The sequence below is a fragment of the Triturus cristatus genome, chromosome 8 (genome assembly GCF_964204655.1).
Source record: "Triturus cristatus chromosome 8, aTriCri1.1, whole genome shotgun sequence".
Classification (NCBI taxonomy): Eukaryota; Metazoa; Chordata; class Amphibia; order Caudata; family Salamandridae; genus Triturus; species Triturus cristatus.
This window is the reverse complement of record NC_140591.1, coordinates 671,313,134-671,327,289: the sequence shown is the minus strand read 5'-3', so window position 1 is coordinate 671,327,289 and position 14,156 is coordinate 671,313,134.

The following is a 14,156-nucleotide window of genomic DNA, read 5'->3' as shown; positions in this document are numbered from 1 at the left end:
TCTGCACTGGGGCACATTTGGTGTCCCTGTGCATAGTCCAGCTCAAACTGGTTGGAGGGGTTCTCAGTCCCTGCTCTGGCACGAAACTGGACAAAGGACATGGGTGTAGCCACCCCTCTATCCTGACCCTCCCATAGGTGGGTCCCCAGAGTCCACCCCTTCCTTGGGTATAAAGTAGGAACCCCTAGCTACAGGACTTTAGATTTACCTGGACAAAACTCTGCTACAGAAACCAAGTACTTCAACTATCTACACTACGTTGGATGACCAAAGAATCTCCCTTGGAGTAAAGAAGTTACTCCCCTGCAGGGCAGGCACCAAAGTCGCATCTGACCGGTTTGCATCTACGCAGCTCCTGATGGACTCCGAAGATTTTGCAACAGAGGAGATGGGTTCCTAAGCTTCCCTGAGGCCGACCAGTGCTCTCAGCAAACCTGAGACCCGCAGCCCTCGTGGGGACCATGCAACCCGAACCCCTGGACACCGTGCACATTTGCAGCAGCATATGCTTTTTGGCAATCCCTGAGGCTGTGCTTTGGGCTACTTGTAGTCCAGACCCCGAGCAGTGATTCCACTGAAGAATACTGGCCCACACTCTACGAGTGTTCCGTGGACTGGTATTTTGTGATTCCTCTTGAGGTCCCTTCACGATCCCTGGTCTGTGGGTTCCTGAGAAGGGTACTGTTAGACCTGGCACCTTGGCGTGAGTTTCCCTTCCACTTTTTGCTGATGTGCCTCATTGTGTTTTGTTGGTGTTAGCTGCTCAGGGCACTGTGCCACTGCTAATCAGTGCCACAGTGCAAGTGCTCCCTTTGAAAAGTGTATACATTGTTTGGTGTCCATGTTTGGCTTATATGGTTTACTATTAGCCCCTAGTAAAGTGCACCAGGAGTGCCAGGGCTTGTAAATGCAAATGCTGCTGGTGGGATTGCAGCACTGGTTGTGCCACCCACAGAATCGGCCTAGTAAAATGTGTCTAGGGTCTGCCACTGCAGAACCTGCGCGCGGTCTGGTACTGTCGCGCTGATTGCGCAAGTGCACCTACTTGCCAGTCCCCAAACCTTCACTTAACTACATATTAGTCACCCCTCTGGTAGGCCCAAGGGCAGGGTGCATTGTAGGTATAAGGTAGGACATGCCCTGATGTGTGTGTCATGTCCTAATAGTGAATTACAGCCATTTTCGTTATTCACTATTGAAGGCTACCTGCTCTGCATAGGCCAGAATGGGCTGCTGGAATTACTACACGCTGTAATCCCAGTGGACTGAGAGAGCATGGTAGAAAGTCAAGTTTAGTATGCCTGAACTCAGAATAATAAAATACTTCTTTTAGTAGAGTTTATTTTAATATCCTGTGTTTGTAAATACTACTTTTAGAAAGTTAGTATTTACTGACCTGGCCATTTCAGTCCGCCTCTGCTGTGTGTGTGTGTGTTCTGCCTAGTAACAGTAAAGGAGCAGGGCTGGGGAATTCCAGGAGACAGGCTGGCTGCCAGGTGGTGGGTAGAGAGATTACACCAGGATGGGTGGGAGGAGTACACCTTTGACTCTGAATAGACCTGTGCTCTGCCACGTCAATGCCGGCTCCGCCCCCTGTGGAGCGGCTGATGTCTCTGCCCTGCTGCTGAAAGGAAAGAGCAGAGTCACCACAACAAAGTGCTCCAAAACTGGACTGAGCCAGGCCCAGGCCCCCTGGCGACAAAGAACAAAAGAATTGTGCTATAAAAGAAGGAGCCCTGCTCCTAAGAAATCAGATCCTGTTTGCACCAAGAAGAACCTCTGCCCGAAGAGAAGGACCTGGGAAAGCTGCATGGAGGACTACTGTCTCTGACCTGTGAGACTGGCCTGTGGTGGGTGCCTTGCTGCTGAAGGAGAGGAGGAAAAAGACTGAAAGACTTTTGATCAACTTGTCCTTTAAACAATCTCCAAGGGCTTGCTGGTGAACTTGCCCCCTGATCTGCGCCCCAGGAACAGTGGGCGCTACCCCCCCTGGAAGGAGAAGAGCTGCCGTGGGTGATTCTACAACGCTGACCCCAGAGAACCTGCGCACCCCCTCATCTCGCTGAGCAACGCGACTTCTGCCCCCGGAGCTGCTGTGAGCAACGTAAAGGCTTGCCAGCCTGAGAAAAGCAAGCAACTGCCCCCTCGAGCCGTAGCTCGCAACGTAAGGAGGAGATCAACGTGTCCGAGCGCTGAGCCCCTGCGACCCCCTCCGGGCCGTAGAGACTACTGTAAGGACCTGAAGTGCCCTGGTTCGCCACATCCGGACGAAGCTAACAGCGCGCTGCGCTGCGACATCACCGCCGGGCTGCCCCTCCTGCTTCCCACTTCGCTGGTGGGCTGAGAAGTCGGAAAAGTGCCCCCGCGAAGCATCATCGTCCACGGAGGAGCCAGGACCAGGACGGGACGTGGGACACTCGTGAAAGACGTCTGCAAGCCTCCACGAACATTGCCCCCAAAGAACTAAGGTATTTGTGAGTTGTACGCCGTGGTACGACCCGTACTTGCCTTTGAACGAGCCGTACCTGCTCTGCTGTCCATGTGCGGCGCGTCCCTGCCTCTGTACGGTCCGTACAGTGTAGAATCCATTGCCGGCACTCATGCGGGAAGCGTGGGACTTGGCAAGGGACGTCCCGAACGTGTACGACGCGTACCTACGAGGGTACGGACCGTACGGCTCACGTCCGGCATACGCGTACTCACGCGAGAAGCGTGAGGAACGGCACGACGCGTCCAAATAGCAGTACGATGCGTACCAGAGGCGCTACGAAGCGCACAATACCTTAAAGAAGCATTTTTAAAGTAGAACTTTGCCATTTTAAGATCTGTGGACTGCCTGAAAGCAATACAAGTAACTGGAACCTCTTATAAGTGAAGAACTGTATTTTTGAAAGCCTGCTTAAAGAAATCTTTTGTATAAAGACCTTTATTTTTACATAAATACAGCCTTGTGTCTCTGTGTGGTGGGTTGGTGGTTATTGTGTGGGACACTTTGAATGCTTAACCTAATGCCCTCTGGAAATCTAGCCTGACTGCTCGCACCACGTTAACTAGAGGGTGAGCAGGGGTTATTTTTAAAGAGGTAATCCTACGCCCTGACTTAGAGGAAAGGGTCCCTGCTTGTCGCGGGTGCATACCTGCGCCAACCAGAGATCCCGGATTCTAACAGGTACTTTAACTTTCAGTGGGCTTTCCTGATTGCTCCAGATGTGCCCTGACTCTCCATTGCTTGGGGAGTCCACAGGATCTTGCTGGTCCACATCGAAGCATCTTTTCTCTGTCCCCGTGGTTTGCAGTTGCCAAGGCTTGTTGGTCTCCAATCAGAACACTGACCCCCCAGCACTCATTATCCTTCCTGGGACTTTGGTTGTCATCAACGTCTCCTGGTCCCCGTGGTTGCAGAGTCAAGCTTCACCTCTTCGCACCTGAAGCACCCAACATCGGTGGGCATTCGTCTACCGAGCCCCTGGTCACTGGCAAGTGACACAGACTCTGTTCCCACTGCTTTCAGGTTCTTCTCAGCTCCGATCCAGGCTTGGATCACACCGGACACTTTTCCTCTTCACGGCAGCAGCACTTTGTAGCATCATGCCATTGAAAACAACGAAGATTGCCGACAACATTTGACACCTATGCACCCGGCTTCCCTGGGTTAGGTAACACGAGTACTCCGGTGTTCACATGAGTGCTGGCCTTAGAACCTTCTAAGTTTGGAAAGTTTGCTCCAAGTCCTCTCCTAAGTGTCCTTAAGCTTTAAAATTCCAACCGTGACTTTCCCATAGGATTGTACGGATCTCGCGGATGTGTTCTCACGCTGCACGTGTCCCCCGTGGGTCCCCTGTGTCACTACCTTGGGTGGTTCCTTGGGGTCCCAGCGATTCTAAATGCTCTGGCACTGTGTCTAGTCAAGTCAGGGTCGTTATACCACTTTCTTAATATATGATTTGGTCTCCCACTGGGGCCCACTGTGTATTGTGCTATTTACTGTTGTTCTAGTGCTTTGAAATTGTGTATCTTGTTCTCTAATCTCATAAAGAGGTTAGTAGAGAGTGTTTAGTAATAAGTACATATATTTTATATAAACCTTGTGTGGTTCTCCTTTCATTTGGTCATTCAAGAGGTTATAATCTGGTAAACCAAGCTGCTTTACATTCATTTGAGACTTAGCCTGAAGGCTGCTCTCCATAGCTACCACTAGGATAGCTTTCAATAAAGGTTGTCTTTAACCTAATCATCAATAAGGGTTGTTTGGACTGGTACAAGGTGCCCACTTTAATTAGTGGACAGCATATACCAGGCCAACTTCTCACATGCAGATTTTGACCAGCGGCACTGTTCCCTATCAAATGTACACGTCTGACACAATAGACACACATTACATTTGTTTCAAAGATGTGAGGGGCCAAAATTATTTTGGAGCAATCCTCAAATTTAGTCAGTCTCTCTGAAAAGGCCAACACATGTTTCATTATATCTATTGCTTCCTCAGGGCCTAAACAGCTATGCTAGAAAGTCACTCTAAAACAAGAACATTAAAGCAGAATCAGTTACCACATCAACACATATGCAAAAAAGATCATATTCAATACATTTCATTTGGAAATACACCAACATGAACAAGAATCCTTATATTGAACTAAAAATCCAAAGCGCATTAACCAATAATTCATTATCTACCAGTGACGCAAAATGCTTATATAATTAGCTGTCTTAAAATTACAGAGAAAAAGAAGGTACAGACATGGCATAGCAAAGCTCAAAATTGAAGCATTCGCATCTATGTACAAACAGGTGAACATGTAAAAGGAGTCAGAGATTTCATTTCTATTAGTTAGATTTGCATCATAAGTGAAACAACTCCTATTTTTTTTTTTGCATCTTTTAAATAGCTCGAACTCGACTCGAAGGTATTGGAGCGCTGTACATGAGCACCGTATTTACATTACATATTCAGGCACGGGGAGATTAAGGGGCATATGTATCAACATCTCCATTTGCGGTTCTCAAATAGCGATTTTTAAAGAATCGCTATTTGAGAATTGCAAAACGGGATGTATTTAAAAATTCGCAAAACTTTTGCGATTTCTTAAAATTCCTTAATTGCGATTAGCAAATTGCGAAATCGCAATTAAGGAATACCTTCCCATTCATTTCTATGGGCCAGGAGACCCATAGGAATGAATGGGAAGTAATTCTCAAATTGCGATTCGCAATTTGCTAATCGCAATTTGAGAATAATTTCAAAGGTGCAAGGGTGTCATGATGACACCCTGATGCACCCCTGAAATGAGCATGTGTGTGCATATGGCGCACATACATGCCCTAAGGGCATGTATGTGCGCCACGTGGCACATTGTAAAATTCCAAAAAGTGCATTTTTAACAGAAATCGCAAATTACCACCAACTAGAAGTTGGTGGTAATTTGCGATTTCTTATGGATAATTCGCAATGCTGTGGTGCGTGTTACATATCATTTAAGAAATCGCAATTTGCGATTTCTTAAATGCTTACACAAAATTAAGAAATCGCTAAATTAGCGATTCCTTAAATTTGCGATGAGAATTTGCCTCATACATCCCGTTTTGCGAATTTTTAATCGCAAATGCTGTTTTTTGCAAATCGCAGCGTTTGCGATTAAAAATTCGGTTGATACATATGCCCCTAAGTGATTTGCCCAGAATCACAGGATGTGGACGCGACCTCGAGGCTCGAACCCTGGTTTCCTGCACCAAAGTCGGCAGTTTAAGACGACGGACCACATCCTCTCCCAATGTCATGTCAAAGACAATGTCATGGCACAAAAGATGTGTAAAGAAGAAATACAAACAGATGCCAGTTGTAACAATCATGTTAATGTAAAACCACGTTTTTTCCAAATCTTTAATGAAATTTATATCGATTCATCATACAGTCGAGCAAGTGCAACCAAAGCAATCATTTAGAAATGAGTACTCTACATAGCCCATTATGTACAATAGTTAGTTGCTTGCAGGCATGTCATACAAGGAAAATAGGACAAGAAGGCACTTAAGACAGGTAGGATAAAGTTCTGGCAACATATTGCTTCGAATTCGACAGAGAAAGTATCAAATTGCCCATTAGATACTGAAAACAAACCAACAATTCAACAAGAACCCTTCGCTGTTGGCATTAGGACTGGAGCCTTACACGAGGCTCAGGAGCTCTTGCCAAGACTATATTTAAACAGTCTCGGAACAGGGCGAATCGAGGGGGGAAGAAAGGAGGGTGCAAAGTTCATCTCTAAGGGGACCCCACCAGGGGCCCACCTGGGCATAGTGCCACCCCGCACCTATGCACGCTCTGTCAATGTGAAACCTCTTAATCAATTATAAAAAACAATAAAGGCATTCCCCTCATCTTAATTATATAGGACAGATCATTATTCGTCTTCTGAATCACATCTAGTCCAAACTAAAAGGTGCTACTAAAATAATAATATCCACCAATCCAAATTTGAGTTCTAGAAACACATGAAGAATTATAACTCTGCACAGTTGGAACATATATCCTGCCAACAGCTCACACTCCTTAAATATCATGAAAGTTTTATCAGAATATAAATGAACGAACAGAAATGTACTATCGTCGCATTAATGTGAAAATAAATAACTTTTATCACCCAGTATAAATATATTTACCAGCATTCATCAGACAGGTTATTTCAGTTAGATAATTAGTTTACAAAAAATAAGGTATATCCTGCAAGAACAGAGAAATGTCCCCTATAAACCTCAGTAATATACAAGTTTCTAATAGTTACATCACCCATCCCCTGCAAACCTACTATGGGGCATATTATCAAGCACGGTGTTAGGATTATCGCCGCTTTAGCGGCAGAAAACTGCCGCCAAAGCGGCGATAATGGGCTTGATAATATGCCGCAGAGAATTCCAATTGAAGCCCATGTTGACACCAGAACATGGGCTTCTATGGGGATTCTCGAGGGCAGATTATCAAGCCCATTATCGCCGCTTTAGCGGCAGTTTTCTGGCGCTAAAGCGTCGATAATCTTAACGCCGTTTCTTGATAATATGCCCCTCTGTACCTTATATGTGTACAATGAAATAACCAGCACAGTGCCTCTCCAAGAGAAGTATGTCGGTGACCAAACTAATTGAGAAAAAAATGGCCCTGCAAAAATGTAGGCCAATATGTGCAAACTGGCGTCCTACCTCGCTATGATAGGTAAAAAACTTTATGGGTTTGCTAAACAGAGGTCATCCCAGAAAAAGTGTATCATCACAAGTCATCCAGCATCCTTATCAATGTCTGGTAAGCGTCAATATGAAATGTGTCACAAAATAAAAAATACATATTTTTTTAAAAGGAAAAAGCAATTATCATCGTGCCTCCCACGTACGAAATAATATCTAGGTCAAGTATCGAAGCAAAGCCTGCAGCAGCCGCAATATGGCCCATTTTCCATATACTACTAAACCTTGTTGACTGCATCAAGTACCAAGCAGACACAGCCTGTGCCATAAATACGTTTCTATTAGGGGTGGGCGGAATTTGCGAAAGCGACTTTCGCAAATTATCGCGAAAATGTTTAAAATCTGTGCAAACACGCGGAAATATCGCGAAGATGCGGAAGTTTTTTTTCCGCCCGTTCGCGGTATTTTCTGCGTGTTCGCGGCTCGCCAACTTACCCATGCGGTGGCTTGCGGGCGCGGCCATCTTGTTTTCAAGAAGAAAGACGTGATCGCGCGACGCATGACGTTACTCCGGGCGTGAACTGTCGCGAGACAGCGCAAATGGCTACCAACAATCCAACATCTCGTGGAGAACGCGACCGGATCGGGAAAACTTGTCGGCGAACGCGGGGATTCAGGTAAGGCGATCGCGCGCGCGCGAGAATGTATTATTTTACAGCGCGAGCAAGAACCAAATTATCGCTAAACTGCGGAATGCGGAAATTTTGACATTTTCGCGATCTCCGCGGAACGCGAAAATGTCAAATTATCGCAATTTCCACGAGCGGAACGGAAATTTAGCCCAGGCCTAGTTTTTATGTAAATTAAAGAGATTATAAAAGAAAGAAAAAGTGCTAACAATACACACTAGCATGCCTGTTCAAATTCAAAGGACTAAAATATATGTGCACCAATTAATTAAAACGAACACCACACAGTATTAAACAATATCTACTAAGAACAGTTATCTATTCTATGCAAAACTTGTCCGAAGAGCGACTATTCATTAAAAATATCCAAAGTATGAAGGTGTGAAAGATCATATTACCTGCAGCCTTCATACAGTTGTGAAAACTTTACAGCTAGCCCATCTTCTGAGTCAAAACCAGCACATGTACATAGGTTAGTACCTGGTGCACATTTTGTCAACACCTAAATAAAACCTCCAGTTCAAAATCAATCTTTACCTTCCTCCTAGGAGTTTGTTGCAACGTGTCTGGTTTTTTTCATGATAAGGTGCTTAATATTTCCTCAAACGTTTCCAACACCCCTGTCACAGGGCTGATCTCCTCTGAATCAACCTCCCACACGTCTCTAAGCTTAATGTCCTCCTTTAAAAGGCACTACTTAGAAGACTCAGAGAGACTGATCGACAACGCTCACTCTGGCTCCCCTCTTGATATCTGCCCACCCCATATACTCAAAAGGGCATATCAGTCTCAAAAGTCACAGATCAATGCTCTCTTCAACCTCTCTCCTGAACCTGGCCTAGTGCATGCATGTTGGAAGGAGGCACTAGTCCTGCTACTCTTAAAAATATCTAATATGGACCACTCCTCCCTTGTTAGCTACAGGCCAATCTCACTTCTTCCTACATGGGGGAAGATGTTGGAATCTGCAGTTAATCACCAGATCACAAAATGTATAGAGGTGAACAATGTACTACATCCATCAAAATCTGGGTTTGGATCCAGATTCAGTGCTTCTTGAGGTGATTGACTTTATCAAAACTCAACTTGACATGTGTACTAACATATGTGTCGTTTTGGTCTTGGTGACTTTAGATAAATATACTTTATTTTTCCAAACTGGTGTGGTGTCCATTTGTGGTGTTGTTGCATGAGCAGACAGGCTTATCCCAAAGGCAATGTGTAAAGTGTTTGTACTCAAAACACAGAGTAACACAGTGAAAACACCACAAATGAACACCACGCCAGTTTAGAAAAATAAGGTATCTTTATCTAAACTCAACGGGCCCGATTCACAGATTTAATTTAAGACAAAATCCTAAGCTTACTACTTTTGGTATTCACAGAATGCACTTACTACTTTTGTTATTCACAGAATGGATTTACGACTACTAACTTTACGTCCACAATCGGGCCGGAGATTCCGACCAGGAGGTGGGACTTCCGTCCCGGAGGTGGGGATTCTGGCCCGGAGGTGGGGATTCCGGCCTGGAGGTGGGGATTCTGGCCCGGAGATTGGGATTCTGGCCGGTGGCGGAGATTTAGCCATGGACTAAATCTCCACTCTGTGAATATCAAAAGTAGTAAGTGCATTCTGCGAATACCAAAAGTAGTAAGTTTAGTATTTTGTCTTAAGTTAGTTCTGTGAATCTGGCCCAACAAGACCAAAACTACAAAAGTCCAACATACATGTAATAAGAATATGTCTTTAAAAAGGTTTCAAGCAAATGGGTCCATGGAAAAGTATGGATGTGTGATTTCTCACAAAGTACCTGTAGATGCAACAAAATTCAGAAGGCCAAACATCCGCAGAGATGGGAAGCGTAGAGAAACAAAGCTATGAGTCAGCTCCCCCTTGGTGTATATCAACCCCTTCTGCAAGTCAGGTGCTACATCTCTGGGGTTGTGTGCTTCTCCCTCAGCACTAGACACGACATTTTTGGTGCCACTATTTGAGCTGGACCCACCCCCAACCCGGTCAAGCTAACTTCATGAGCTGTACACATTTCCTTTTTCTTGACTAAGACACTCATGGCCTCAAGCCTTCTGAGCTCCTCATCAAGCTCACTCTTTCACCGCGCATGCCAAGATCAATTCCTTCTCTTCCAAGGCATAATTGCCCTTTCTCTCCTTTGCCTTTACCCAAAGCCTCATGACCTCCAACTCATGATCTCTGGCCCTTTGCCTTTCCTCCAAACCCTCTGGAGAAATGTTCCTGGAAGAATGATTGCTGCCAGCCCTACAGGCTGCTCTCCCAACGGGCAAATTGTGGGATCTGAAACGACCTTCTGGCACACCCCCATCCACTTCTGCAACATCTATCTTCCCAGCTCCTCTGGCCTCCCACCAGGTGCCTCAGTCTTTCTGTAGCTCCTCTTTGCTAGAGTTACTCCTCATGGGACATGCAAAGCTCCTGCAGAACTGCTTGAGTTGCTCTACTTTGTAACTACTTAATATTTCAATGTCAAACTCCAATTCTGCATCCTCGCTTGCTGGTTTACTCTTTAGAGACATGGTGTGTGGATACCTCAAGGGACAGATTAAAAATAGAACCAAAAATAAAACACAGTATGTGGTTGCATAGTGGTCTGCACTAAACTAGTGATGTATACCAATCACTGTGGGTCAAGTAAAAATACAAAATCAAATCCTCACCGCTGACTTCAATGTTAGAAATAGGGGTCTCTAAGTTGGCAGATGTAGGTACCTTTGTCCAAATAGGGACCCTTGCTTCTAGTCAGAGTAAGGGGATGCACACTTTAGATAACCCCTGCTTACCCCCTGGGTACTTGGCACAAGCAGACAGGCTGATCCCAAAGACAATGTGTAAAGTATTTGTACTCAAAACACACAGTAACACACTGATAACACCACAAACAGACAGCACATCAGTTTAGGAAAATAAAGTATCTTTATCTAAACTCAACACAATAAAAGTCCAGCATACATGTAATAATAATATGACTTTAAAAATGTATCAAGCAACTTGGTCCATAGAAAGCAATGATTGCGTGACTTCTCACAAAGTACCTGTAGATGCGACAAAATTCACAAGGCCAAACAGCTGCAGAGATGGGAGGCTTTGAGAAACAAAGAGATGCACCAGTTCCTGAGACCTTGGGGAGGCGATGCGACAGTTCTGCTACACGCAGGAGAAGTGATCCATCAAGTCTGGTCTGTAGTGGGAAGTGATGCATCGACTCCAAGATGATTATGGTCCGAGGGTGATGCGTCGGGAAAACTTATACCCAAAATGTCTTTGTTTTCTTTGTGCAAGGGTCTCTGAGCCCAGTCCAAACCAGTTCTGTCCTCGCAGGTGCAATATGACCACAGGGGGTGGAGACAGCAGGTGCCAGGAAATCTCCTCCCACTATTCGAAATGCAGCCAAGCCCCATTCAGCTCGGCTCTGAGTCATTCAGGAAGGACCAGGTACACCTCAACCCCCCCAGTGACTGTCTACAGTGAATGCACATCCCCAGCCACTATCACTCTACAACCAGACAGTCAATACACAAACAGGCAGATGCCGACAGAATGGTTAAACAAGAAAATGCCTACTTTCTAAAAGTAGCATTTTCAAACACACCATTTAGAAACCATCTTTACTAAAATATGTGTTATTAAATTCAGAGTTTAGAGAGCCTAAACATTATTTATCTTTCTTGTCCCAATAGGAAGTTATACTTGTAAAATATTACAAAGTATTTCCCATTCTAGCCTATGGGGCAATATAGCCTTTCAATAGTTAAAAACGAAATTGCCAGTATTTCACTATCAGGATATCTTACACACACTAGTACATATCCTACCTTTCACATACACTGCACCCTGCCCATGGGGGTACCTTGGGCCTACCTTAGGGGTGACTTACATGTAAGAAATGGGGAGGTTAGGGCCTGGCAAGTGGGTGCACTTGCCACGTCGACATGGCAGTTAACAACTGTGCACATATGCTGCCATGGTAGGACTGAGGTACCTTTTCAGGGCTACTCATGTGAGTGGCACAATGAGTGTTGCAGGCCCACTAGTAGCATTTGATTTACAGGCCCTGTCACACTCAGTGCCCTTTACTAGGGGCTTACCAGTAAATCAAATATGCCAATCATGGAATCACCGATCCATAATAACAATTTGCACAGAGAGCATATGCACTTTAACACTGATCTGCAGTGGTAAAGAGCCCAGACTCCAATAGCCAACAAAAACAGGTAAGGAAAAATAGGAGGAAGAAGCAAAAGGTTTGAGGATAACCCTGCAAAAAGGGCCAAGTCCATCAACAACCAATAGTGCCACTACTGCCACCAGTGTTACAATATGAAAGTAAGTGGTGGTTTATTGCTACTACTAGACAATGTTTTCTGCTTCCGCTGCCAGGAATAAGGGGAACAATTAAAGGGTATGTGGCTATGCAGTGGAATGTACAGTGTGATGTGGTGCAAATCTCCTGACAATAATTACTTCAGAGTGCAAGTTATAGTTACTAGAGATAACTGGTTCAGAGACAGAAAATCGAGTACAAAATATTGAGTTGCACAAATATCGAGTCATTTATATTGGGGGTCAGAAATATCAACAGCAAGAATATTGTGGTCAAGAAAATTGATTTAAGGTAAGTAATATAGATTTTAAAAATATCAAGTTATATAAAAATATGTAATTGTTTTTATTTGAATTTTGCCTTTTTAGTTCCATATCGGGTTGTAGGTTTATAGGGAAAGAGGTTGGGAAGTAATTTAATGATATTAAAGTTATTTATTCATTTTTAAAAATTAATATTTGTTTAATTGAGTTGTTATAGTGTAAACTGTGTAAAGTAATGTATTATTATTAAATTATTAGTTGGTTGTTAATTAATTTCAATTACTTAATTGGTTATTCATTTTGGTAATTGTCTAATTCATTTTAGAAGTATGTGGTGGTGTTTATAGTTGTAAAGGAGCGGAAGTAATTTATTTTTAATTCATGAATTCATAATTTACGTTAATTAATTATTTGGTTTTTAATTTTTGTAATTGTGCAATTCATTTTAGGTGTTTGTTGTGGTGTTTATAGGTGTAAAGAGCAGGAAGTAATTTATTTTTAATTATGAATTAATAATTGGTTGTTAATTAATTTTAATTAATTAATTTGTGATTTATTTTGGTCATTGTGTAATAAATTTTAGGTGTGTGTTGTAGTTTTTACAGTTGTAAAGGGTGGGAAGTAATTTGGGTTTAATTAATTAATATATTTTTGTTGATTAATGTTAATTATTTGTTATTTATTTTGGATAATTGTAAATTTTTTGTGTGTTGTTTGTACTTTTAAAGGGGTAAAGAGTGGGTATTAATTAAATGGGAATAGTAATTTGTACCCTTCCGCTATCCAACACTTTCCCTATGGTTGCACTCTTTGGAGTTGGAATAGTACATTTAATTATTTTGCTATTCAACACTTTCTCTACTTTTGCATTTATTGTAAAAGGCAATTTATGTTTACATATTTTTTATAGTTTAATGTTTTAATTTATACTAGAATGTTTTTTATATTTTAAATTATTTATATATATTAGTTTTATTTAATTTGAAACTTTTATCAAGTAATATCTTAGTAAAATACTAATATATTAGTAAATATATATGTATAAATTATTATGCTTGTATGTTTATTTTTTTGAATTAAGTTTACCAACTAGCCCACCAGGAACCTCCAGTATGCGCCAGGGGGCTGCGTTGCATAGAGGTGTTCTGAGGCCACGCCCCTTTTTACACCTCTCTGCAACGCAGCTCTGTGGCGCCTAATGGAGGTAGCTGGTGGGCTAGTTGCACCCCATGGACCCTCAGGATTCAAGCGGAGTTAATCCCCCAACTTAAAATGCGCCACGGGGTGCGTTTGCACAGTGGTGAAGGGAGGGGGCAGAGCCTGAGGTGACATGTGTGCAAACACGCCCTGTGGCGCGTTTTAAGTTGAGGAATTAATACTTCTTCAATCCTGAGGGTCCCTGGGGGCCAACTAGCCCACCAGGTACAACCAAGAAAGTGGTAGTAGTGTTTGATAGATTGCACTTCAGTAATCAATATACAATCAGACTGGGCAATGTAAGGGAGATTCTTATTTATCTTGGTGAACATCAACAAAGGGACAATTTAAAAGTGGTGCCACCAGGGGTTACAAATGTACCCTACTACCTTGGGTGCATACACACACAGATCCTGTGTGACCATGACTATGTGATACAATGAACAATACAGGAACCCCGGCACTCAAACGTA